Source organism: Vulpes vulpes, chromosome 1 (assembly GCF_048418805.1).
Source record: "Vulpes vulpes isolate BD-2025 chromosome 1, VulVul3, whole genome shotgun sequence".
Taxonomy (NCBI): domain Eukaryota; kingdom Metazoa; phylum Chordata; class Mammalia; order Carnivora; family Canidae; genus Vulpes; species Vulpes vulpes.
This window is the reverse complement of record NC_132780.1, coordinates 143,501,674-143,527,535: the sequence shown is the minus strand read 5'-3', so window position 1 is coordinate 143,527,535 and position 25,862 is coordinate 143,501,674. Positions and strand designations below refer to the sequence as shown.

Sequence of the window (25,862 nt, the reverse complement as noted above, 5' to 3'; positions counted from 1 at the left end):
TTCAGCTTCAAAGGAGTACATGCACCCGATGTTTATAACAGCATTATCAATAGTAGTCAAACTATGGAAAGAGTTCAACTATCCATCAAGTGATGAATGGATCAAGAATATGTGGTACATGTATACAATGGAATATTACTCAGCAATTAAAAAGATTGAAATCTTGCCATTTGCAGTGCTGTGGATGAAGCTAGAGTGTATTATGCTATGTGAAATAAGTCAGAGAAAGACAAATACCATATGATTCCCTCATATGTGGAATTTTAAGAAACAAAACATGAACATATGGGGGGGGAGAGAGAGAGAGAGAGAGAGAGAGAGAGAGAGAGAGAGAAACCATAAGAGATTTTTAAGGTTAGAGAACAAACTGGGGGTTGATAGAGGAGGGTAGGCAGAGGATGGGCTAGATGGGTGATAGGTATTAAGGAGAGCACCTGTGATGAGCACGGAGTGTTGTATGTAAGGGATGGACCCATCACTCAATTCTACTTTTGAAACCAATATTGCACTGTATGTTAACTAACCAGAATTTAAATAAAAATTTGAAAAAAAATAAGAATACCTGTATCTCAGTGGCAGGAAAATGATCATGTTCATTTTTTATAACAGCTAAGATATAGTGAATGTTAACTGTTTTAATTAATCTTCACATTGAATCTTATGGCTTTCAAAATGTCTGCAATAAACATATTACTTCCAGCAGCAGAAAACTTTCTTTGTACATATGTATTTACAAAATAGATTCTAGTAAGATGAAAGTCTTCAGGATGGTGATGATTCTAGGAACTACTTATTGCAAGTGAGATTTTGTTTAAAGGATTGAGGATGTTTTACAGGGGGTCTTGGAGTGGGTGAGACATGATGACTATCTTCATGTATTTGAAACAGTTGGAGAAGTTGTTGGACTCTGTCTTCATGGCTTCAAAAAGTGAACTAGAACCAATGAGTGAAAAATCCCAGGAAGGTGAGTTTGGGTTTAGTATATGAAAGCCTTTTCAGAGTCTTCTTTTTCTTTTCTTTTCTTTCTTTTCTTTTTTCTTTTCTGTTTTTTGTTTTGTTTTGTTTTAAGGTTCATTCATCCATTTGTGTGTGTGTGTGTGTGTGTGTGTGTGTGAGAGAGAGAGAGAGAGAGATAGAGAGAGAGAGAGAGAGAGAGAGAAAATAAAGGGGGTAGGGAGGGAAGGACAGAGAGAGTGGGAGAGAAGCAGATTCCTCACTGAGCTTGAAGCCCCACATAGGGCTCCATCCCAGGAACCTGAGATCATGACTTGAGCTGACATCAAGAGTCTTTTGCTTAACTGACTGAGCCACCCAGGCGCCCCAGGAACCAGACAATTCTATTTAAAACATCATCCATCTAAATCAGCGGATAGTCATGAATTTATGCATCCAGAAGTTTGCAAGAGTAAGGAGTCTAAGGCCATTCTCAACTCCCAAATTCTGTCTTTATTTATATCAGTGCAGATTAATACGAGTGAAGAGCTAAGGTCTACCTTTTCGTCAGTGCTTCTTGGTTTTGTTTTCAAAATGAAATTTCACGCCACCCCCAAACGAGGTGGTGTCTGGGTGACGGAAGCATAACTGCGGAACTGATCCACGGCCTCAGTGTCTAATTCTGATGTCATCAGGAAACAGAAAGGCATAGAAGCAAAGGGCAAGGGCCTCCTTGTAGAGCGGTGGGACGACGCAACACACCAGCGGTTGAAGCACTGTCCCCGGGTCCCGGTGGGCCCGCCCGGCCCTCCTCCCGTTTGCCCCTTCCCGACCCGACCTGGTCGCCGCTGACTTTCTCCTGCCATCAGCCCTGTCCCAAGCGTCGCCCCCCAGGAGCCCCGGGCCTCCTCCGGCTCTGAGTTGCTTTTATTTGGTAAAGCGGAGCCGGCTACCTGGAGTTCGTCGGGCAACCGGTGTAGCCCAGAACCCGATCCGCATCCAGCCCTTCGCGGTGCGACCGCGGCCTCCCGCCGGCACCGGCTCTCGCACGGCCCGAGCCTCGCAGCCCCGGCCCCGGCCCGGGTCGGGCACCTTCGGCGCGTGGGCGGGGCGCGCGCAGGTCCGCAGCCAGAGGGCGCCGCGCCCCCCGCGCAGACGCCGCACGCCCCGCGGGGTTCCCGCCCTGTCCTCGGCCGCACCGGGGCGGGGGTGGGCCTGCGCGTCCGAGGAGTCTCTCTCCCGGGCCCCCCGCCCCCGCCCCCGCCCTGCACAGTTCGCTTCCCCGCCGGTGTCCTCTGGGCCGAGCCGCGCAGGCAGCCCCCGCGCCCTCCGACCCCCGGGCCCTCCCCGCGAGGCCGGGACTCCTGAGCACCGCGGTCCGGAGGGGCCTCTCCGCTTGCTGCGCACCCCGAGGGGAAAGCGGGGCGGGGGCGCCGAGGGCAGGGCGGGCGCGGGCGCGGGCCGGGCGCCGGGTCACGGGGAGGGGAGGGGGGAGGGGGGGAGGAGGCCGCTCAGGGGCTTTGGCTTCCTGGGGTCTGATTGGAGGTTGGCCCGATGAGTCGGAGCTGGGGGCGCGCCCATCTCGCTGGCTCCGGCGCGAGCCGCCGGCGCGGCCCCTCCCCGGAGCCGCTTTGTCCCGGCTGACGGCGGCCGAGGCTGCGGGGAGGAGCGGGCGGGAGGCGGAGAGCCCGGCGCACGCGGACCTCGGCGCCCGGAGGCGGGGCGCGCCGCGCACGGCCCCACGCCCAGGCCCGCGGGCCCGCGCCCCCCCACGCGCTCGCCGGGCGGGCAGGTGAGCCGCAGTCGCCGGCCCCGCGGACCGCAGCCGCCGCCTCAGCCTCCGCCGGCGCATCGCGGACGCCCCGCAGGTCGGTTATGTAACCGCGCTGGCCCGCTCGCCCCTGCGCCGGGTCGGGTCGGGGCTGCGCGCGGCGCCCGGGCGGCGGGGGGCGGCGGGGGCGGCGGGGGCGGCGGGGCGCGCGGTGGGGTTGCGGGCCGCGGGGGGCGGGGGGCGGGGGGCGGGGGCGCTGCGGCCGCCGGCTCTCCTGACCCCCCTCTAGAGGGCGCGGGTCCCCGACTGCCCCTGCCCCGCTCCCGGTGGCCCCAGGGCGCGCCTGCCCAGCGGCGGCAGCAGCAGGTGCATAAGTAGAGCAGCGGGGATGACGCCGAGCCCCCGGCCGAGGTGTGCAGACGGGGAAGGTGGACCACACGCTGAGAAAGGAGGAGGAGACCGGGAGGCTCCTTTCCCAGTGCTTACCCCCCCCCAAAAAAGAAAAAAAAAAGTGCCGGGGAGAAGGAAGGTACTTTGAGGCGCAGCGGGCCGGGAATTGTCCTGCCTGGGATTAGCGGGCATGGGTCATCTAAAAATAACTTCAAGTTTGAAAAGTGAAGTAGACGCGAGTGCAGTGCGCCGAGTTCGTCCGCCTGTGGGATGCTTCGCTCTAGAGTCACCAGAGGGAACAGGCGGATCCGCCGCCTGTGGCCTCCCCGGTTTCCAGGGTGTCTCGGTTTGACTTTTAGTTAATGATTTATTCTCCGGGGCCCTGCTGTCTTTTTCTTATCCCAGAATGAATTATAGCACAGGGCATGTTTTGAGACTTTCCTGTTTCCTACATTGGACTACAAGTGTTCAGTAGACATCGAATTTAGAGTTTGCTGCCGAATTTAGAGCTTTTGTGTTTTGTTTGTTTTGTTTTAGATATCATTTTAGTGGAAACAAAAGTTTCTGGACTCCCTTTACCATACAGGCCCACAGCTGAAGGTGAAAAAATGCTACAGCATTCCAGTCCACACTTCTGCCTGCCTTCAGCTAGAATCCCACTTCGCCTCTCGCACGGAGGGTAGGCTTTAGGAAAAGTAGGGCGTTTAAAAAAAAAAAATGCCACTCACCTTTCTCACGTATTACATCAACATCAAAACACAGGGCAAATATATCGCAGGTACAGGGCAACACTTGCTAACTGGCTCCCTCCATTCTGGGGGAAACAGTGAGGTCCAAAAAGCTTAGAAGCTGGAAAGGATCAAGACACAGGTCAGCATTGACTGTGGAACAAGGCAGAGGAGTGAGCATTTGGCTGCTTTTCAGTCTCCCCATTGATTTTCTTTAGCCTTAGAGCTATTATCTTAAGTACAATCAGTCGTTGCATTGAATTAGTCTAAAATGTGAGTTGCACTTTGCTTTCAAATTCACTGCAAATCAAATCAGTGTTTATTGAGCATCTACTACCTGAATCCAGTCCGCAGAATTTTGTGAGGGAGAAGTGTCCTCCATAAAGCTGCAGGATTGCAGGAGCTTTCAGAATGCAGGTCCTGCAGAACCCAACTAACTCTGGGAGGATGTGGCGGTCTCTGCATTGATGAACATTTAACAAGCGTTAAGTGGGAACTTGAGAGCTTGGCCATTTGCAAGTTCATATCACACTCTTTTGAAAACTACTTACGTAATCATTTGCAGTTACTTATATATGTTACAGAAACTGGCTTTAATTGAGATCAGCTTTGATAGTCACCGAGGTCTCATTTTATTATTCCTTTTACTACCATCCACTCAGTTGATTCAGCAGTTCTTTGTTATGCACGTAGTGTGCCTTATGTAGGTCCTGTGACGGAGGATAAAAGAATGAGGCCCGTATCTTTCAGAAATCAATTTAGCAGAAAAGAAGGATAAGAAAATAAGTAATAGTGGTCCACATGGTGAATGGTTAAGTGCAGATAGGAACAACTTCATTGGAAGCCCAGAGGGAAGGGTGGAGGGACTCTGGAAGAGCTTGCAGAAAATATTGTGCTTGCAGAAAATACTGCATGCCAGTAGTTGCAGTTTTCTAGAGAAGGGGCTAGGTAGGTGTTCCACATTGAAAGAAAGTTCGTGTTGAAAAAAGATTTGGGTACTCTGAAGTGACGGGGTGGCAGGAGAAGTTGAGCAAAGGGTTCTTTCAGTGAGCCTCGGATGTGAATATATCCTGCTAAAGAGGAGAAATTATACAGTCTTTATGGGAGGGACGATTTAATCTAATTCGTATTTTGCAAAAGTGACTTTGGAGATGATAAGTTAGATAGATGGTGTTGCAAAGGGGAAGGAGCTGAGATTTTTAGACCACTGGAGTGATCCAAGCAAAATAAGTAAGTCAGTCAGTAAATAAATAAATAAATAAATAAATAAAATTAGTTATGCCTCAACCAGGTAAATTGCAGAAAGAGAAGAGACATCCTCAGAGAGACATTTCAGAGGGAGAATCAATGGCACAGGGTCACCAAGTGGGTAGTGGTGTGGAAGGACTTGATGTTTAGATGGATGTTCAGGTTTTAAATTTTATTTATTTATGATAGTCATACAGAGAGAAAGAGAGAGGCAGAGACACAGGCAGAGGGAGAAGCAGGCTCCATGCGCCGGGAGCCTGATGTGGGATTCGATCCCGGGTCTCCAGGATCGCGCCCTGGGCCAAAGGCAGGCGCCAAACCGCTGCGCCACCCAGGGATCCCGGATGTTCAGGTTTTTAACTGGGTTAGGAATTAAATGAGAAAGATTAGATTTGAGAAAGGTAGATTTGAGAATTTTAACTGAAATCTTTTCCTCTAAGATCAGGAGCAAGACAAGGATGCTCACTCTTGCCACATAGTTCTGAAAGTCTTAAATACAGAGCATTTAGGCCAGAAAAATAAATAAATGAAAGGTACTAAATAAGAAAGGAAGGAGTAAAAATGTCTGTATTTGCAGATGACATGTATATAGAAAACTCTAAAGACTGCACTAAAAAACTGTTACTAATAAATTCAGTAAAGCTGCAGAATATAAAATCAATATACAAAAATAAATTGAATTTCTATACACTAATAATGAACTATCAGAAAGATAAAGTAAAGAAACAATCCCATTTATAATTATATCAAAAAGAATAAAATACCTAGGAATAAATTTAACCAGGGAGATGAAAGACTTGTACACTGAAAACTATTACCTTGATGAGAGAAATTGAAGAAGACACAAATAAATGGAGAGAGATTCTATGCACATGGATGGGAAGAATTAATATTGTTAAAAAGTCCATACTACTTGGGGATCCCTGAGTGGCTCAGTGGTTTAGAGCCTGCCTTCAGCCCAGGACCTGATCCTGGAGTCCCGGGATCGAGTCCCGCGTTGGGCTCCCGGCATGGAGCCTGCTTCTCCCTCTGCCTGTGTCTCTGCCTCTCTCTCTATGTCTAAAAAAAAAAAAAAAAAAGTCCATACTACTCAATCTATGGAGTCGACGCAGTCCTTATCAAAATAACAATGGCATTTTTCACAGAAATAAAACAAATAATCCTAAATTTGTATGGACTCACAGAGACCCGAAATAGCCAAAGCAATCTCAAGAAAGAAGAAAAAGCAGGAGATATCACACTTTCTGATTTTAAACTATGTTACAAAATCATGGTAACTAAAACAACATGGCATAAAAACAAATACGTGAATCAATCGAACAGAATAGAGAATCCCAAAATAAACCCACATATATGGTCAATTATTTTATGACAAAGGAAGAATATACAGTGAGAAAAGGATAGTCTCTTCAATAATGGTGTTGGGAAAACTTGACAGCCACATACAAAAGAATAAAACTAGACCACTGTCCTTATACTATATGCAAAAATTAATTCAAAATGGATGAAAGGGGCAGCCCCGGTGGCTCAGTGGTTTAGCGCCTGCCTTCAGCCCAGGGCCTGATCCTGGAGACCCGGAATCGAGTCCCACGTCAGGCTCCCTGCATGGAGCCTGCTTCTCCCTCTGCCTGTGTCTCTGCCTCTCTCTCTCTCTCTGTATCTCTCATTAATAATAAATAAATAAATAAATAAATAAATAAATAAATAAATAAGCAAGCAAGCTTACCTGAAACACAATTTTAAAAAACAAACAAACAAAAATGGATGAAAGACGTGAATGTAAGATTTGAAGCCATGAAATTTATTTTAGAAAGCATGGGGGTAATCTCCTTGACATTGGTCTTGGCAAGGATTTCTTGGATCTTTCAACAAAAGCAAAGAAATCAAAAGCAAAAATAAACAAATGGGCTACATCAAACTGAAAGCTTCTTTACAACAAAGGAAACCATCAACAAAATAAAATGCAACCCATCGAGTGGGAGCTATTAACAAATCATTTATCTGGTAAGGGCTATATCCAAAGTATATAAAGAATACATATAAATCAATAGCTAAAACTCCAAATAGTCCAATTTTAAAAAATGGACAGAGGATCTGAAGAGACATTTTTTTCAAAGAAGACATACACATGGCCAATGAGTACGTGCAAAAGTGCTCAACATCACTAACCATCAGAGAAGTGGAAATCAAAACCATAGTGAGAAATCACCTGACACCTATTAGAATGGCTATTATCAAAACAAAAAAGAGACAGTATTGGCAGGGATGTGGGAAAAGGTAAATCCCTGTACACTGTTAGTGGGGAGATAAATTGGTGTGGCTGTTACAGAGAACAGCATGGAAGTCCTAAAGAATTAAAAGTGGAACTATTACAAGGTCCAGAAATCCCACTTCTGGAAATTTATCAGGAGGAAACAAAATCACTATCTTGAGAGAATATCTCCACCCTGTGTTCATTGCAGCATTATTTATAATAACCAAGACCTGGAGGCAACACAAGTGTACACAGATGAATGAGTGGATAAAAAACTATAAGATAAAATAGATATAGATACAGATGTATAGAATAGAATACTCTTCAGCCACACAAAGAGGAAAGTACTGTCATTTGCAACAACATGGATGGACTTTGGGGGTATTATGCTAAGTCAGTAAGTCGGACAGAGAACGATAAGTATTGCATGATCTCACTTATATGTGGAATAAAAAAAAAAACAAGCTCATAGATACAGGGAACAGATTTTTGGTTGCCAGGAAGTGGGGGATGGGAGGTGGGGGGAATGGGTGAAGGGGGTTAAAATTCTAGTTACAAGAGAAATAAGCCCTGAAGATGTAATGTATATCATGGTGATTATAGTTAATAACTGTGTACTATAAAAAAAATAACTGTGTACTATATATTTGAAAGGTGCCTAGAAAGTAAATCTTAAAAGTTGTCATCATAAGGAATAAAAAACATGTAAATATGTGAGGTGATGGATATTTACTAAACTTATTGTGGCAGTCACTTTGCAATATATATAAATACAAAATCATTATGATATGCACCTGAAACAAATACAGTATTACATATTAATTATATCTCAGTACAATGAGGGAAAAGGGCAGTAACCGAGAAAGAGTAGATTTGAGAAAAATGGGAATTTTTACTTTAAACATCATGTGAAAATGCTCACTAGGCACTTTTCAAAGGTAATTTCTTTGTTTCTGGTGCTAACCTACTTGTCTTACCTTCATTCCTGAGGCTGTTAGGGCTGCCTTTAGAGAAGATGGAGATGAATTTGCGAGCAGGAAATTATTTCTACTCTTTCCCCAAAAGTGAATGTATGAACTGTCATTTATCTGAGCTAGTAGTAGTAGTAATAACAGTAAAAATAATTTCAGTGATAATAATAATGTAACATTCATTCATTGTTTATGTTGAGCACAAAGAGGTTAGAGCTCTATGAGTTATCACATTTGACCCACGCAGTAACCGAATGAGGCAAACACTATTGTTATTCTCATATAATTGACCAGAAACCCAAGGCAAAGAGAGGGTACCTTATCTAGGCCACACAATTAATAAGAGGTGCACTTGGGCCTGACCAGCACTCTGAATCACCAGTGTGAATTAATACATTGGAATAAGTCCTTCAAGTCTGGAATGTATTTTTGTACCCTATGTTTGAATATTTGTGGCTGCTGCCGTAAAAGAGAACAGCCCTGAGTCAGAATCCTGGCTCTCATCTGGGCTCTACACCTGATTTGTTGTGTGAGGTCTGCAAAGTCACAGCCCTTCTTAGGCTTCAGTTGTTTTAAATCTGTATAGTAATGGGAGAAGAGGTTGACTAGATGATCTCTCGAGTCTCGACATTTTGAAGTCCTGCCACTGTGTCTCAAATTTACTATAGAGCCACTGATTTAGGTTAAAATTATGCCTCTCTGATCACTTTTATTTTATTCTTGTTTTAATTTTTTTTTTTTTTTTTTTTTTTTTTTAGATTGAGAGAGAGAGAGAGGGAGTGAGAGTACAAGGGGGGAAGGGGAAGAGGGAAGTAGAAAGAGGATCTTAAGCACATTCCGTGCACAGTGCAGAGCCCATTGAGGGGCTCAGTCTCACCATCCTGAGATCATGACCCGAGCTAAAATCAAGAATTGGATGCCCAACCGACTGAGCCACCCAGGTGCCCCCTACCTGGTCACTTTTAGAATAGGAGTACTATTACTACTGCTACCACTACTACCTCTTCTTCCTTTCACCTCCTCCCCCTCCTTCTTTTTAACAATATAATGATTCAGCAGTTCTATACATTACTCAATGCTCATGGATAAGTATAATCCCCTTTATCTATTTCACTCACCCCCCAACTACCACCCCTCTGGCAACCATGTTTGTTCTCTGTATTTAAGAGTCTGATTTTTGTCTTTTGTTTGTTTTGTTCCTTAAATTCCACATAGGAATGAAATCATATGGTGTTTGTTTTTCTCTGATTGACATATTTCACTCAGTTTAACACCCTTTAGATTCATCCATGTTGTTGCAAATGGCAAGATCTCATTCTTTTTTATGGCTGAGTTATAGATATGTATAACACACACACATATGGTACCTCTTCTTTATCAGTTCATCTATGGATGGACACTTGGGCTGCTTCCCCTATCTTGGCTATTGTAAACAATGCTGCAGTAAATATAGGGGTGCATATATCCTTTTGAATTACTGTTCTTGTTTCCTTTGGGTAAATACCCAGTAGTGGAATTACTGAATCATATACTATTTCTCTTTTTAATGTTTTGAGGAGCCACCATGCTGTCTTCCACCAACAGTGCTGGGTATGGAGCCTGCTGGAGATTCTCTCCCTCTCTTTCTCTCTCTCTCTCTTTCTGCCTTTCCCCTGCTTGTGCTCCCTCTCTCTCTAAAACAAATAAATCTTTAAAAAATTTTAAAAATGAAGAAGACTAACTCAAATGATGGCCTGTCCTTAATAGTTTGATGTGAACTGGTTTATAGTGTAGGTACTAATGGGTATTGATGTTGGGAGAGCCCAGTTCAACAGGGGGCAACCTGAATGAGCACCAAGTGGAGGACTCTCTGTAGTCACTGATCAGCTTCTTTATTTTAGATGTGTTACGTAAATTCTATGAGACTTAGTTTCTTCATCTCTGAATAATTGGGGGGACTCGTATGTGTTGCAAGGCTGTTGTAAGGATTGACACAGATAACATAAAGCAGGCACTGCATACCCGAGTGCCTCATTGAAGGGACTCAGTAAGTGAGAATTTTCACCCCTCACTCCCAGGGGAACAGACATTCAGTAAAGGTAGGTAGAGTGTTTCTTTTTTTTTTTTTTAATTTTTATTTATTTATGATAGTCACACACACAGAGAGAGGGAGAGGCAGAGACATAGGCAGAGGGAGAAGCAGGCTCCATGCACCGGGAGCCCGACGTGGGATTCGATCCCAGGTGTCCAGGATCGCACCCTGGGCCAAAGGCAGGCGCTAAACCGCTGCGCCACCCAGGGATCCTAAGTAGAGTGTTTCTTAAGAAATCCTTCTCCGACTTCATAGTTTTGCTAAGGGCCACCCCTTAATAAGTATCATTTTTCTATCTTAGAAAGTAGTATATATTGGGAATATAAAAACATGTGGCACATTAAAAACCTTCCAAGATGTGAATCTCAAAGTATCCATTAGGAAATTACTCTCTTACATATAAAGAAGCTTCAACATTCCATAACACAAAGTTTTTGGCTCTTCTTTTGTCATGTCACAAATAGGCCAGGATTATTGTAAAGAAATAATATGTCTATGGTTGGAAATTCTGGATCCCATTATCATGGGATTATTTTTATGGTATCAAATATACATCGACAGAATGACTTCCTGCTCTGTATGCATGCTGCCTTTGCCTTTAAAATGTTCACTGTCCTTGTGTCTTTTCTCCTGTGTTACCAGCTGCCAGGTGTCATATGTTATAGGTTAATTTAATTAATCAAGTTGAAGATTTTTTTTTTTTTAAGAAGCAGCCTTAAGCTCAACCAAAGCTGTTTTTAACTCCCTTTTAAAAAGTGTACGATCATGAATGGTACTTTCTGGAAGCTAAAGAGAAGTTTCCAAAAATAGCTCAAACTTCCTGAAGTTCTGAGTGCCCACAGAAAATATTTTCTATTATTAGTATGGAAAGGGACTTATTTTCATATCTGATTCCCTCCATACACAACTCACTTTGAAACAAGGATGAAACTTGGGTTTTCTAAGCTTTGGAATGTGTGCATAAGAAGATATCGTAACAGTAACAGTTGCTGTTGGACAAAATAATTGCATAATTCTTTGAGAGCTGTATCCTAGTTTTTATTACTGTTGTCTTAGTTCTCTGTGGGAATAACTGCTTGGTTGTTTCATGTATTGATTGCTACAAAATATTATAAGTTCTTTGAGGGCATGGGCCATTCCCTAATACTCCTCTTACAGTGCTGAGGATAAAGTAGAAAAAGCATAAACTTGGCATGAAAAGGCCTGGATTCTCATCCTGGCGCTGTCACATCCCAGCTATGTAACCTTGAGCTTCCCATTGACCTAACAGTCATAGGAGCTGGCATTTGTTGAATGCTCCCCTTGTTTCAGACACTGCTCATTTAATCCTTACAACAACTTCACCATGTGGTTATTATCATCACTATTAACACGTGAGTGCACCCTGAGGATTAGGAGGAACAAGCACATTCTCTGATTGCAGTTTTCTTATCTCTACAAAATTAGGAAAAGAATACTTGATCTTCCCAACGAACAGAGTGATGAGGATGAAATGCTGTGAGCCTGTGAATGTGCACCAAAAAATGCAATGCCCTGCACAGGTGTTAAGGATGATTGCCACAGTGGGGACCTCCCAAGAGATCATAGTTGGGCCTGGTATAGCTCCAGTTCTGTTTGGAGAAGGAGGTCTACTGTGTATAAAATGCTTTTATAGAATGCATTAAGAAAACTATTTCCTTGCCCTTTTTATTGGTAGTTTGTTTATGATGCCTCTTTGTTTCAAGGGTAACTTACTTGTTGTCAACCAAGACTTGACTAGACTGGGGCAGGAGGAGGCTGACCAGACCACAGAAGTGGGTCCTGCTGGTAAAGGGGAGGGAGTGGAGAACATGATTTACAGACAAGACATAACTGCTAGAGGGATATTTTAGTATAAACAGAGAAGGCTGAAAGTCAAAGCCAAGGTCGAGAAAGACATAGCCATGATGTACAAGGAATCATCACCAGGGTTTAAGTGTAAGCAACAGGTGGGACATGGAATCTGCTTAAGAAGGCTAGAAATATTCCCCAGTGTCTGGTGAGGTCTGTCTACCTAGCCGGAAAACTAGAGACCCTCTGGCCTGTTTTTTAATGGTTTCTTTTTCTTGGACTTATGTGCTTTCTATAAAATTCAAAAAAAAATTAAAACAGAATGATATAAAAAGAGAAAATGAAAATCACATGTACTACCACGAGCAAATGATAATTACTATTAACATTTTGTTGTATGTCCTTTCAGACTTTTTATATGCATTCCCAATATAGAATTGGGATCGTACTGTGTTTAGAATTTTGCCCTCTGTGCATTTCACCAAACATTAAGTAACTTTTCATGTGAAGTCAACAGCCTTTGTGAACATTGCTTTCAGTGTCTGCATAGTATTCCCTTGTATGATTTTACCAAATCCATTTACCTTCCCTCCTATAGTTGGACATTTAGATGATTCCTAATCGACCAAAGTATCAAATTACTTTAACTCAAATAGATGAACCTTCTTTAATCTTTCCCAATATGTTGACATTGCCTTTGTTTTTCCAAGAGGTTGTAGTAATTAACATTCCCATAAGCAGTGCATTAGAAGGTAGGGCTCACCCCTGTCCTGCTTGTAAGCACTCTTTTGGGTAGAAGTAATGGGTGGCTGCTATTAGTACTTTCCAGAGATAACCTTTACTCTGGAAATGTAGCAGCTTAACAATTGGTGTAGGGAGGCTGGGCTTTTTGTGTGGGAGTGGAGAATGTGTGGGTGGGGAGCTAGTAGATTATACCTGTATAAGTGTTTATAGGAGAGTTAACTATAGTGGCTTCACTTTTCTGCTGGTGGTCCTGTTACCAGGGGCTTGGCATTTGACATGGGTGGTGTGGGGCTAGAACACTGACAGCTGTCATTGCAGCCTGTTGAGCTACTAAAGCTGACTTAAACTAAGCAGAATTAGCAACCTCCGTTTGAGGGAGAACTGGTTCAGTTTGCCTTTAAATCCTGAAAAATATCAACAGCAAGTTTGCCTCTTCATTTTCTTGAGTTGGGTTTGACTGGTTCCCCTTCCCCTATTGGCAGGGCCTTCTGGGCAAAGCTTCAGTCAGGTATGTATTTTTATCTTTCATGAAGTGGAACACAATGCAGAGTAAACTGCATTTGTACAAATGACTAAGGCTTTCATTTGGAATGTTCTTAAAAATCACTTGAATGGTTATTATTCTAGAATTTTAACTTGGTGATTAATCAGAGTAATCTTTCAAAAAGGGCCTCTGCATTTGCTATCAGGCTGTTATCGACCAGGTTGATGATATTGACCAATTTGTTGAGATAAACAGCTAATATGTATCATTTTCCCCCATGAAATTTTCTGTAAGATAGGCTAAATGAATATAATTTATTTTTTATTTTGGCCTCTGTAGCCATTAAAGATAAAAGTCTAGTAATGGGTCTCGCCAGGACAAATCAGAGTACAATTTATACTTATCTCTTGAGGTTTAATAATTTGTTCAGAAAGAAATTATTTATTTGATTACAGGTATCATATGAATTTTGAAATAGAGGATAGTGAATTCAGATAAATTAATGGTAGTTCAAACAAAAATTTATATGCTCAAGAGCAGAGTCTCAGCTTTGACACGACAAGTGGAAGCAAAGTATTAATTCATGAATATGTTGATTTTTTTCCTGCTGTGTTGCATTAATGATATTCATTTGATCTTTTATGATGTACAAACAACCATTTATAAAAAGGTTAAATTTTGGTCAGGCAAGATATTCAGCAACTGATCTATCATTAATGTGTTTATTTGGTATCCTTTATTTTCTTATTTTTCTGTCTCTTGGTGATTTCTGTGCCACACACAGCTGTTGTTTAGCATTAAACTTCAAAATTTGACAAGGTGACATTTAGATGAAGCTCTGAATTGAAATACTCGCTCGGGCAGATTTTCAAGGCGTACCTTCTGACCTTGTTCAAGCACCACAGTTCATGAACAACCCAAGGGGATTCTTGTTTCAGTCTTGGATGTTGCTTTTGGTTTCTGCCTCCTGCAATATCATGGGTGGGGAGAAGGGATTCCTCATTTTGCTCTGCAACTACACTTGCAGGGCTGGTGTCATTCTGGAGGGCCAGGGAGATTTGCATGGCCCTCACCTGTGTGCAGACCCATTTGGAAAGACTGTCTCCAGATGGAGGTGAGATAGATGGTAAACCTGGACACCTTGCCTCACCTCCCCTAGATGCAGATTACTCTGATTCAAGCCTTTCTTCAGGCTGTGTGAAAACTGTTCAGACTATTAAACCAGAAACTGTAGAGCATGACTCTACATAGGTTCAATTGTGTATTAGTGAAATTTTTAATAACTGACATGAGACATAGGACAGCCCACAGTGATCATGTGGGAAAACCCAGATGCATGGTTTTGCCTGTGTGGTGCTCTGCTTTTTCATGCTTCTTTGTATTAACCTAAATAGCTCCTATAGGCCACAAGGCAGGTGCTGTAGGGATGACCCTCTTATTCATGAAATGGCCTGAAGGGTCTCTGAATGTGGAAATCTCCAATCGTAGTGGCTCCTCATGAGGCTTCTAGTTTTATTCTTTCAAATTGCTGTTTAAAAATCTTTCATATGACTCTACTTATTGCAAAGGCTCTTGTGTTGGGTGAGAAGGCCCAGTTATATACCATGCTTTCAGCATTTCTTCTCACCTTGAATAGAACCTCTACTTCTTGGCCCAACTGTCACCATGCTGTCACGGCCATACCTGGCTATTGTCTTACAGCTCAAGCCAAGGTGTGGTACTATGAGAAGGTTATTTTATCTGAACAAAATTAGAAGTACGTTAATGGATATTCATGAAAACCAATCCTAGGTATTTTTATGACAGTATAAATTTCAAGGGCATATCTTTTAGGAAAGAAGATCCAAAGAATAATAAAGATTAGAGACATTCACCAGCTGGTATTTGGGGGCTGCTGATTCCCGTGTATCTGGGAGGCTGATGTAGATTTCCCAAGAGATCCCAGCAGCACTCACTCTACCCCACCCCCCATAGACCGTGAGCTCTCTTTGAGTTCTTCCATTTGTAGAAGCGTGATTCTAGATCATGACGGAGTCCTTCCTCTGACTTTGTGCAGACTTTCCCTTTAGAATCTGTTACCCCCATTCTTCTTCTCAGGACTACTCATTTTTGTGTTCCTAAGGCTTTGAAAAGCTATAATAATACTCTTCCTTCCAAAAGAGTGACTAAACAAATAAGTAAAGATACAGATAATCTTCTTCCTGCAAAAAAAAAAAAAAAAAAGTGATGTTCCAAGAGTAGAATATAAACACTTAGATGAAGAATTTTTTTTAATATATGAGAAAAGAATCTTGTAGTCATTTGAAATCATCTAAATTTAAAAACATCTAGTAGAAATGGGTCATTATCTAGTTTAGTGACAGATCCTTCCTGAGACAGTCGTTTTCTTTGCCAGATTTTTTAAATTCAGTTTTAATTATTCTTTTTTGATCAGGCCAGTCCTTTGAGAGATTTTCTAAAATTATGTCTCTTTTTGCTTTTGGGTTTCTACTATGAGATATTTGTATGCAGCCTTTATAGTATCCTATTAGTGCTTAAGCCATTCATATACCTCTTTTCTTATTCTAGGGTTTGTGGTGGCTTATTTTTTAATATATAATACCATTATGAGGTTATTCCTCTTATGTTGCAGAGCTTATGGCAGTCTTGTTTGCTGTCAATCATGTCAATGTGAATGCTGCCAAATATGCACATTCCTTTTCCTAATTACAAATTGACTTTTTTATGGCTACTTATTAGTGAATCCTAGGGGACCAATAGTAATCATTGAGACAGGGCTGCTAGAGACCAGATATTATTTGTTCAGTTTCCTATTCTAATAAATAATGAACCACTAAGTCGTTTATAAATAAATCAAAAGTCCTTATAATAAATAACAAACTAAGAAGCAGTTGCATACAATTTGCAGATATAGAATGTTGTAGAAATGCTACATGTAATAATCATTGGGGTAAGAGCTGTCTTACTAATGAGAACTAATTTAGAGCACATTGCAAACTGTATAAAATTATAGGTGGCCATTCTCCTGTTTCTGCTTCTTAAAATTCTGTCTTCTTTCAAGTTCCATCTTTTCCAGATTTCCTCAAGCTCTGAGCCTTCAAAAGAGCCACTCTTTTTTTGAACCTGTATTTATGATACATACATGGGCTAATCTTTATATCTCATTCACTTACATATTCATTCATCATTCATCATTCACTCATGTATTCATTTATTCACTCACACCCACTATGCACCAAGTCCGTGCTAGCCACGAGGGTATCAAAGCTAGAACACAGTCCTTGTAGTGAAGTTAGAGTCCAGGACACTTTAAATTTTCTTGTTTACCTACATCCTCTGGACACTAAGCACCCTGAGGGTGAACTGCCTCTACTCATTCCTGCTGTGACCATCCGGCACCCCTACCCCCGCCCCGGCCTCGCTATACTCCTCACCATGGCCTGTGTGAGGTGGGTGCTCCATTCAGTGGTAAAAGGAACTGATCATTAAATCCATACTAAATAATTCAGAAACACAAGATTAATGATTCCAACACCTTTCAGTGTCTTTAAAGCCTTTGTTCTCCTCACATAATTGCTAACCATAAAAATAAGGAACTCCAAAGATGAGTCTGTCTCCTCTTACTCTGTGTGTCAAAAGGCCTCTTCTCAGAAAGTGATCTAGTACACGCCCCTTATGTTCTAGAACACAAGTATATATGACTGGTGGTGGTGTCTGAACTCAGATCATTTTGAAATGCTTTTGTTGGGGTGAGACAGTGTGTTCTCCCCCCGCACTGTGAGGCGAGAATGTGTGACTAAACAAATACTTGTGGCTATTGAGTACCTGGTAGGCAGTAGGCATTGGGCTGAGCACTTTCCACGTATTATCACACGTAGTCTCTTCAGAACCCTGTGAGATAGGCTCTATTTTTATCCCTATTTTATTTAGATGAGGGAACTGAGGCTCAGGCAAGTCGAGTGTCTTGCATAAGGGCTCGCAGGTCAACAAGTGGTAGAGCCAGGGATTCACCAGTGGCCCTTCTGCCTCTACAGCCCATCACTCCTTGTCAAAATGGGGTCCATAGAGGCATTCGTGGGGGAGGGGAAGACCACTTCTACATGGTAATGTTTAAATGTTGGTTTTTTTTTAAATTTCACTGATAATTCAAAATAATATTAGCCACTTCTGGATCATCATGTATTAATGAATAATACTGCCATATGATTTTGGTGACTAAATTTATGTTTTTATATCCAGTCAAGTTGCTGCCAATGCTACTTTAGTTGCCATGGGCTTATGAGAATGAACTGGGGCTGTCATTTGCCTTCGGTGAAGTCACGTGATGGTATGAGCACCAGTCCGGTACAGTTTAGTTTTGTGAGGAGTGAAGAAATGTGGGAGGGGAGTCCTGTCTACTTTAAGGTGGGTGACAGGTTGGTTTGGAACCACAGAATATCCATGTTGGAGTTTTTACTGTGAGTAACAGTGAGAATGGAGGGTTATTTTAGCAGAAACATCATCACCTGAACATCATATCTATGTTGTTAGTTTGAATTGGATTTTTTAAACATTTCCTTTGTATTTGGCTAGGACATTCAGTTGGAGTTCAATGGTTTTAGAGGAATTGAAACTGTAAGAACTTAGTTTTATGTTCTTATGTATTTAAGGATTGTGGTCACAATAAAAATGGTTTAAAAGGTCTTCTGTACATTTTTTGGATTTGAGCAAACTGAATTCCTCTGCACTACATTATGAAAACTTCCAAAACAATGCTCTTCCACCCACCAGGTGGATCCCACCAGGGATCTGGCCTTCAGGGGTGAGGGAGGCATTGATGTATCCTTTCAACCTGTCAGCCGTATCTGGGAAGGTTAAGGTCTGACCTTAGAAGAAATTCTCCCTTGCTGTGGTTCTCCTCTGACTGGCCCTATCAATCGAGGTGCCTTTATATTCTTTGTCACTCCTTGTCCTGGCTCCGGTAACTTGACAGTTGTGTCTGCCTATCACCCATGGTTTATAAATCATTTTCTCAGCACCACCATGAAGATTTGTGAATGCAAGCTAAGAAGTAGCACTGGCCCCACCTAAATGGAGAAGATAATGACAGCATATTGAGATTTAAGAGACTTCTGGTTTGAAAGGTCTTTCATTTGGTCCAAAATTATTACATTTGTTCCTTTTTTGGGTAAAGAAAAGGAAAGCCCTAGTAAATGCAGACACTCAGAGAGGAGATAACATATGACAGTGTGTTTATCCTTAGCTCTTTAGTATTGCTTCTGATGAATCCCTGGTAAGATTTTTGGAGCACTGGAACAGAGGCCAATGAGATCTGATGCAAAGAGAGAAGAGGTTAATTTTATAGCAGTGGACATGCAGCATGGCTTGTGGGCTGAGGTCCGGGAAGCTGGGAAGTAAATGCTGGCATAAAAGCAATACCAACCTTGGGGAGCTTCGGGGAACCTTTAAAAGAGAGGGCATTTTTTTCTGTGTTCAATTTATTGTCCTTCTCTTATTTAACATTTTAATAAGGTTTCCCCACTTTAATAAAATGTGTAGAAAAGTATCAAACACCTTGAAGTGCCCAATCAGTATTTGTGAATCACCATCCGTTATTATTCCCTGACAGCCTGCATGGTACAGGGAGAACCTTGCAAGGTGCCGAGTGGGGAAATCAGAGCTGGGCTTTTTTGTCCTGGGTGACCTGTGATTTCCCCACGAGAGGTGGGGCCTTCCCTTGCCTACTCTGGCCTCAGTTTTCTAGTTTATGACGATGAAGGGGTTGGACAAATTTACGGTCAAAATTCCTGCCAGCTCTTTCATCCTTTGTATATTCTTGTCTTTGCAACAGATGATCAAACCTGCATTTTATTAATGAGAATGGCCATTTGTCATTTTTTTTAATGCAGGGCTCTTCTTAGGCAGAAGCTATGGAAATTCTTACTTGGTCACCTCTAATGATAAAGGTATGCAGTAGCTTTCCAGGACCTCATTAGGAAGAGCTTGTGCACAGAGCTCATCAAACATTTCCATATGTTTAGAGCTAGCCATTAAATGGTAGGAGCTGTGGCCATTCCTTTCTCCAATGTTATTTTTAACCATACTACCTTCTGCAAGGGTAATTTCATTGTAAAGATGGCAAGATGGATGGATCCTAATCCCAGCCAAGTCTTCAACTAACCTTGGGGAGAAAAGGACAGCGCTGATTTTATAGGAATCATTAACTTTACCTTATTTTTTTGCCTTGTCATGGTTCTGAGTGTGTTATCTGACACATCTCTTTTCAGTAGATAATATTTATATTACTAGGTAACACCTGTCTACCTTTTATTATGTACAAAGTTTTAAGACTTTGACTTGTAACATGACATTTGATTGTTACACATTACAATATCTCTGTCCACATTGGATAGATGAAGAAACTGAGGCCCAAGAAAGTTAAGTAACTTCACCAAAGTCATACAGCTGATCAGTGGCTCAACTGGGATTCAGAGCCAGGCAGTGGTGCTTCAGCATCTGTGTGTTTTGTTTTGTTTTGTTTTTTAAGATTTTATTTATTTATTCATGAGAGACACAGAGAGAGAGAGAGAGAGACAGAGAAATAGGCAGAGGGAAAAGCAGGCTTCTCACTGTGAGCTTGATGTGGAACTTGATCCCAGGACCCCTGGATCACAAGTTGAGCTAAAGGCAGATGCTCAACCCCTGAGCCACCCAGGTGCCCCCAGCATCTGTGGTTTTAACACTGTTTAACACTAGCTTTTATATGTATTACACAAAAATGATGTGGACTCAATTTTATTGTTTTTTTGGATTGAACCCTAAAGAGCTCACCGGTAACTTTATCCTAAAAAGGATCAACTGCTGCTCAAACTTTTTGCCCCTGCTTTCCCAGTTTTGCCTTTTTATGCTAATAAATAAGCTATTAAGAACCCATAGAGCGTTTGCAACATTAAGTTCTAGAGTTGGAGAGGGGAGAAAGGAGGATCTATGGAAGCAGAAATGCTACTGAACACTTAACTATAGGCTGCCTTTTGCTTTCTTCCTGTTTAATACTTTCATGGCTTCAGTGGCAAAGAGGCCTGCACTGATCACTCAATCAATACATGTGTATTGAGTGCAGAAGCAAGGTAAGGTAAGGAACTCAAGCTAAAGGACCTTCCGCCTCTAAGAGCTTTTCAACCTGTAAGGGCTGCTCCCATGTTTTGTAATTCACCATTGTGTCTACCTTGCCTGAGGGCTTTGCGTATAAGACGCCCTCATGAAATATTACTGAAATTTTGGAGCTGATAAGGTGACTGTTGATAGCATTGTGATTATGTTACTACTAGTATTCACTGTGTTGTTTTCTACATAATCATCAAAATAAATCTTTCATAAGCTTTATGGGTCATTTATTTTAGTTGCATGCCATATGTGTATGTATATATATAATATATATTTTATTTATTTTTATTTTTTCTTATTTTGGCTTGGTGAGATGGAAAGAATGGTAGATCAAGATATCGAAGATCTTCATTCTAGTCCCAATTCTGCTAATCTAGCTGTGAATCATTGCGCAAGTCTCATTTAACCACTCTCAGTCTGAGTTTTCTGCTTTGTAAAATGAGAATTGTAATAACTGCCCTGTGATCTCATAAGGCTGTGTGGAGGATAAGATAGGTTTGGGGATGACAGATGACATTAGTATTTTCAGCATCACCTACCAGTGCTTCCTCATTATCTAATCCTGACTCCTTAATGGTGTCACCTTGCTCATCTGCAATTTTTTTTTGGCGGGGGGGGGGGGGGGTTCCAAATTTTAAAAGGAAGTCCATGAGAATACCTGTTAGACTAACATTGAAAAGGTAAAAGAGAAAGAAAACCCTTTTTGGTGACTAATGACATCCCCTCTTGACTCTGAAAGCTATGACAGCACAGATCTTGGTTGTTCATTTTGCTATGTTTTGTTCATCGGGCCTGGTAGACCCTCAATATTTGTTTGTTGAATGAATAAACATAACTTTTGACCCTCAGTGTTAGCTCATGGAATCAAATAGCCATCCTGCTCTGCACCAGAGCGGAAACAGTAGTCCTCATCAGAGGCTGGAGAGTATAGCATTTCAACAACTCTGTTTTTGCGTAATTCAGAAACTAACCAAAGTGAAGGAAGAAAAATGATTATAGCAAAATAAATGATCAAGTAGCAATAAGTAAAGACTGTTTGAATTTTAGTTGTTTTGCCTGTTTGAAGAGGAGTGAAGCCTTGGAAATTATCCTTAACTTCCCTTCAAGTGAATTGACCCTGGAGAAGTAAGGTGGGAATAGCAACCTGCTCTCATCTCCTTCCAAAAAAAAAAAAGCACCCCCACCCAACCTCAATAGAGTTAACAATTCACTGCCTGCCTGAAGTTAAAAATAAGCCCTAATCTTTACTGTCAAGGAATTAGCCTGCCATAATATGACTTTTAAACTACCAGAAGACGTGATCCTAGGGTCCTGGGATTGAGTCCTGTATCAGGCTCCCTGCATGGAGCCTGCTTCTCCCTCTGCCTATTATCTCTGCCTCTCTCTCTCTCTCATGAATAAATAAATAAATCTTAAAAAAATAAACTACCAGAAGCATGCTCAACTGAATATTTTTTGAAAAATGGCCAAGAGATGCTTCTATGACATCCTGTCAATGCTTGCTCCTGACTTCTATACAAGTAGTAGAAAGTAACGTGCAGCTGTTACAGGATTTCTTCTTGACTTATTAGTTCTAAAAAAGTCCCCCCAAAAAGTCTTCAGTCATGTGCAGAATGATCTCGCCTCCATCTAGATTTCCAGGTGACCAGTTATTACCAAGTGGTTACTGACCTTCCTCTAGGACATGTGCTAGCTCCTGGGGGTGAAATGTGGGCCCAAACTATGTTCTTTCCATGGTCAGATGGGGCCTCTTCCTATTGGAATGTGGAGTGAAGCAGAGTTAAAAGAACTGTTTTAGATCTAAACTGGTTGGGGGTTAATGATGCCAGGGCCAAGGGAGAAATGCTAAGGTCAAGAATGGGACTGTATTCCTAGGCAGGTTTTGATGCTACTCAACCCTGAACAACCCAGACACCTGTCAGGATTTCTGGGGATTTTTTGAAGATTGCTCTAACATCAACTTCAATGAAATAAAGGATTTTCAGGTATTTACCTGGACCAAGAGGAAACATTTCCAAAGCTTCTGGGAGATTCTTATGCAGAGAAACAGAAAAGTCATTTTAATCTGGTATTTGTCAGCCATTGAACAAAACACCTAAACAAATCCTTGGAAATCCCCAACAGTGCCTGAAAGAACTCCCTGCTTTACAAAAAACAAAACAAAACTATTCAAACCATAAGACATATATGATCACCTAGAGAAAAATAAGCCTTGACTTTCTTCTAAGGATAGAGTGGGGCTTTGGCAAATCATTTCTGGAAAGAAAATTCTGTACCTTCTACTGTCTGTTTTCCTTTCCTAGCTACTCCTTTATCTTGTACAATTTATCTTCTGTTCCTCTTTTTTTTGTAGCTGTCCTTTTAAAGGTCATGGAACCCCTAATCTGGAAATCAAGGTTATTTCTTAGTCTTTAGCTTACCCAACTTGTACATAGCATGAATGCCCTTGACCATTCTTCCCTTTCTGAAACCTATTCTCTTTGCCTCTGTGAGATTCTTTTTTAAAGATTTTATTTATTTATTCATGAGAGACACAGAGAGAGAGAGGCAGAGACACAGACAGAGGGAGAAGCAGGCTCCATGCAGGGAGCCCGATGTGGGACTCGATCACTGGTCTCCAGTATCACGACCGGAGCCGAAGGCAGATGCTCAACCACTGAGCTATCCAGGCATCTCATGTGAGATATTTTTTTTTTAAAGTTTTCCTGATTGCCCACTTTATCCATCTCCCACTCATTCCTTGCTTTTCAAACCTGTCATCACTTAATCAGTGAGCTCAGGCTGCCAAAACAAAATACTGAGTGGCTTAGACAAGAGAAATTGATTTTTCACAGTTTTAGAGGCTGAGAAGTCCACCATGAAGGTTCTGGCCAGTTCTGTTCTTGGGGAGAATGCTCTTCCTGGCCTGCAGATGACTACTTTCTCAGTGTCCTTCTTTGTACCTGTGTGGAGAGAAAGAATAAGAGAGAGAAATCTTTCTCTTCCTCCTCTTATAAAGTTACTAGTCCTATCAGATTAGGGCCTTATGACCCTAGGATCCTTGTGACCCCAGTTTAATTTTCTTCTAAAGGGCCCTTATACAAATATAGTCACATATTGGGGGGTTAGGCTTCAATATATGAATTGGGAGGCACAATTTAGTCCATAGCATTTTGCTCCTGATCCACAGAATTCATGTTCCTCTTACTTGTAAAATACATTCACTCCACCCCAGTAGCCCCCAAAGCCCCCAAAGCCTTCTAGCTGATGCTAAAATCCAAAATCTCATCTAAATCAGATATGGATGAGACTGGATCGCAAATCATCCTGAAGTAGAATTCCTCACCAGCTGTGAACCTGTGAAATCAGACAAGTTATGTGTTTCCAAAATATAGTGATGGGACAGGCATAGTTTAAACATTCCCATTTCAAAAAGGAGAAACCAGAAGAGAGAGATGATGGGTCCCAAGCAAGTCTAAAACCTAATGAGGCAAACTCCATGAGATCCTAAGGCTCAAGAATGATCCTTCTTGGTTCTTAGGGCTTGAGATGATCCTCATCCCCAAGACTCTGTGGGATGGCCCTTTCCCTTTGGCTCCATGGGGTGCCACCCTCTTGCTCTGTGCTCTGTGCTGTGTGCTTAGGCCCAGCCCTCTGAAGCCAAGGAGGAAGCACCTCTGCCCTTGGGCCAGAGGTGGGAGTGGCAGCCTTGATCTCTGAATCATCTTTGGGGTCTTTTTTCCCCTTTTCTTGAAGCACAAAGCACCTAAGTTCCATTCATGAATGTTTAGTCTCTACAAAGGTGAGAGCTTTCTTTCTAGTTGTCCTCTTTTCTTTCTGATCTATCACCAAAATTGCTTTTAACATCTACATTTCTACCAAGAGTTCCTTTATGGCAATCACACCTTTTCTAGCATGCACCTTAAAACTCTTGCAGCCTCCACTCATTACGCTGTTCCAAAGCCACTTCCATATTTTTAGGTATTTGTTATGGCAGTACCCCACTTCTTAGTACATAGATTTGTATTGGTCTGAGTAGGCTGCCATAACAAAATGCTGTAGTCTGAGTGGCTTGAAAAAGAGAAATTTATTTCTCAGTGTCCTGAAAGCTGAGAAGTTTAAGACCAAGGTGTTAGTCAATTGGGTGCCTGGTGAGGACTCTCTTCCTGACTTGCAGACAGCTGCCTTCTTGTTGTGTTCTTGTATGATCCCTTCTCTGTGTGTGCACTGTGTGGGATGAGGGTATGTCTGTTCTTCTTCTCATCATGCCAGAAATCCTATCAGATTAGGGCCCCAACCTTATGACTTCTTTTAACCTTAATTACCTCTTACAGGCCCCATCTCCAAATACAGTGTAAGTGGGGTTGGTGGCTTAAAATATGAATTTGGAGAAGAGGGGGCACAATTCAGTCCCAAACACTTCTTGCAGAATCCTATTGAGAGTGGCTTAGGGCCACTTCCAGCCATATGCCCGTCTCACCTTCAGCTGAGTTCTTGGGAATTGTGTTAAAATGAGTATCTGATTATAGCATTCTGCTGCTTCAACATTCCCCACCCCAGGCTTTTACCAATCAGCTAGATGCAAAATTTATGTCTGAAATGTACAGGACAAGATGGCCTCACCCTAACTCTCTCCAATGCCTGAGTCTAGACAGCTTTAGTTTTCTGAATATTCCTGGAGCTCTCCCTCTTCCGTGCATTTGCTCAAGATTTTCCTTCAGCCTAGAGTGTTCTCCACCTCTTCCCACTCTCCTTCCCTTACACTTTCCCTAAATTTCTGCTGCCTCCTTACTCTCTATTCCCCAATACTGCCTGCTTCTGAATCATTTTCTGATTCTCCTCTCCACCTGATCCCTGAATCCCAAAAGCACTGCTTATTCCTCTCTTCCAATACTCACCTCATCCTCATCGCTCCCTCCATCTCAGGTCTGGGTGTCCCTGTGGAATCACGGTGCCTCTCCTTTACCACCTGTTCAGGAGTGGGTCTTTTTGTACAACTCTGAATCGTCTAAGAGGTATCACAGAACTTTGCACACAATAGATCCTCAATACATAATCTTAAAGGAGGAGATTACATATATGAGGTTATATGTAACAGCCAAAAGTTAAAATACTATCTCCATTTTATAAATTTGTTCTCATTCTTTTCATAAGGAGTTATGTAAATAGTGCTCATAAGGATGGAATTATGGAAGAAAATGGTTTACTCCCCATGGATATCTTAAATAAATTATGTAGACCTGAATGGTAACCAGCAGTCTTTCATTATCTACTGTAAAAATATTTCAGTGATTGATCTGACAATTATCACTGGTGAAAAATATCCCAAATTAGTTT

At 42.0% G+C, this 25,862-nt stretch overlaps 1 protein-coding gene across 3 annotated transcripts in view; it reads left to right on the top strand.

Annotated features, from left to right (window-relative positions):
• Positions 1–2,630: 2,630 nt before the first annotated feature.
• The window catches only part of RCAN2 (regulator of calcineurin 2), a 261,047-nt gene continuing 237,815 nt past the window's right edge, over positions 2,631–25,862 (top strand). Inside the window, exons 1-2 of one of the 3 annotated variants that reach the window (XM_072733335.1) lie at positions 2,688–2,801; positions 3,632–3,773. The gene's annotated coding sequence lies outside the window, so the exon portion shown is untranslated. Of the gene's footprint in view, positions 2,802–3,631; positions 3,774–25,862 lie in introns of all 3 variants that reach the window. The other 2 variants (XM_072733341.1, XM_072733353.1) reach the window with 2 other exon arrangements.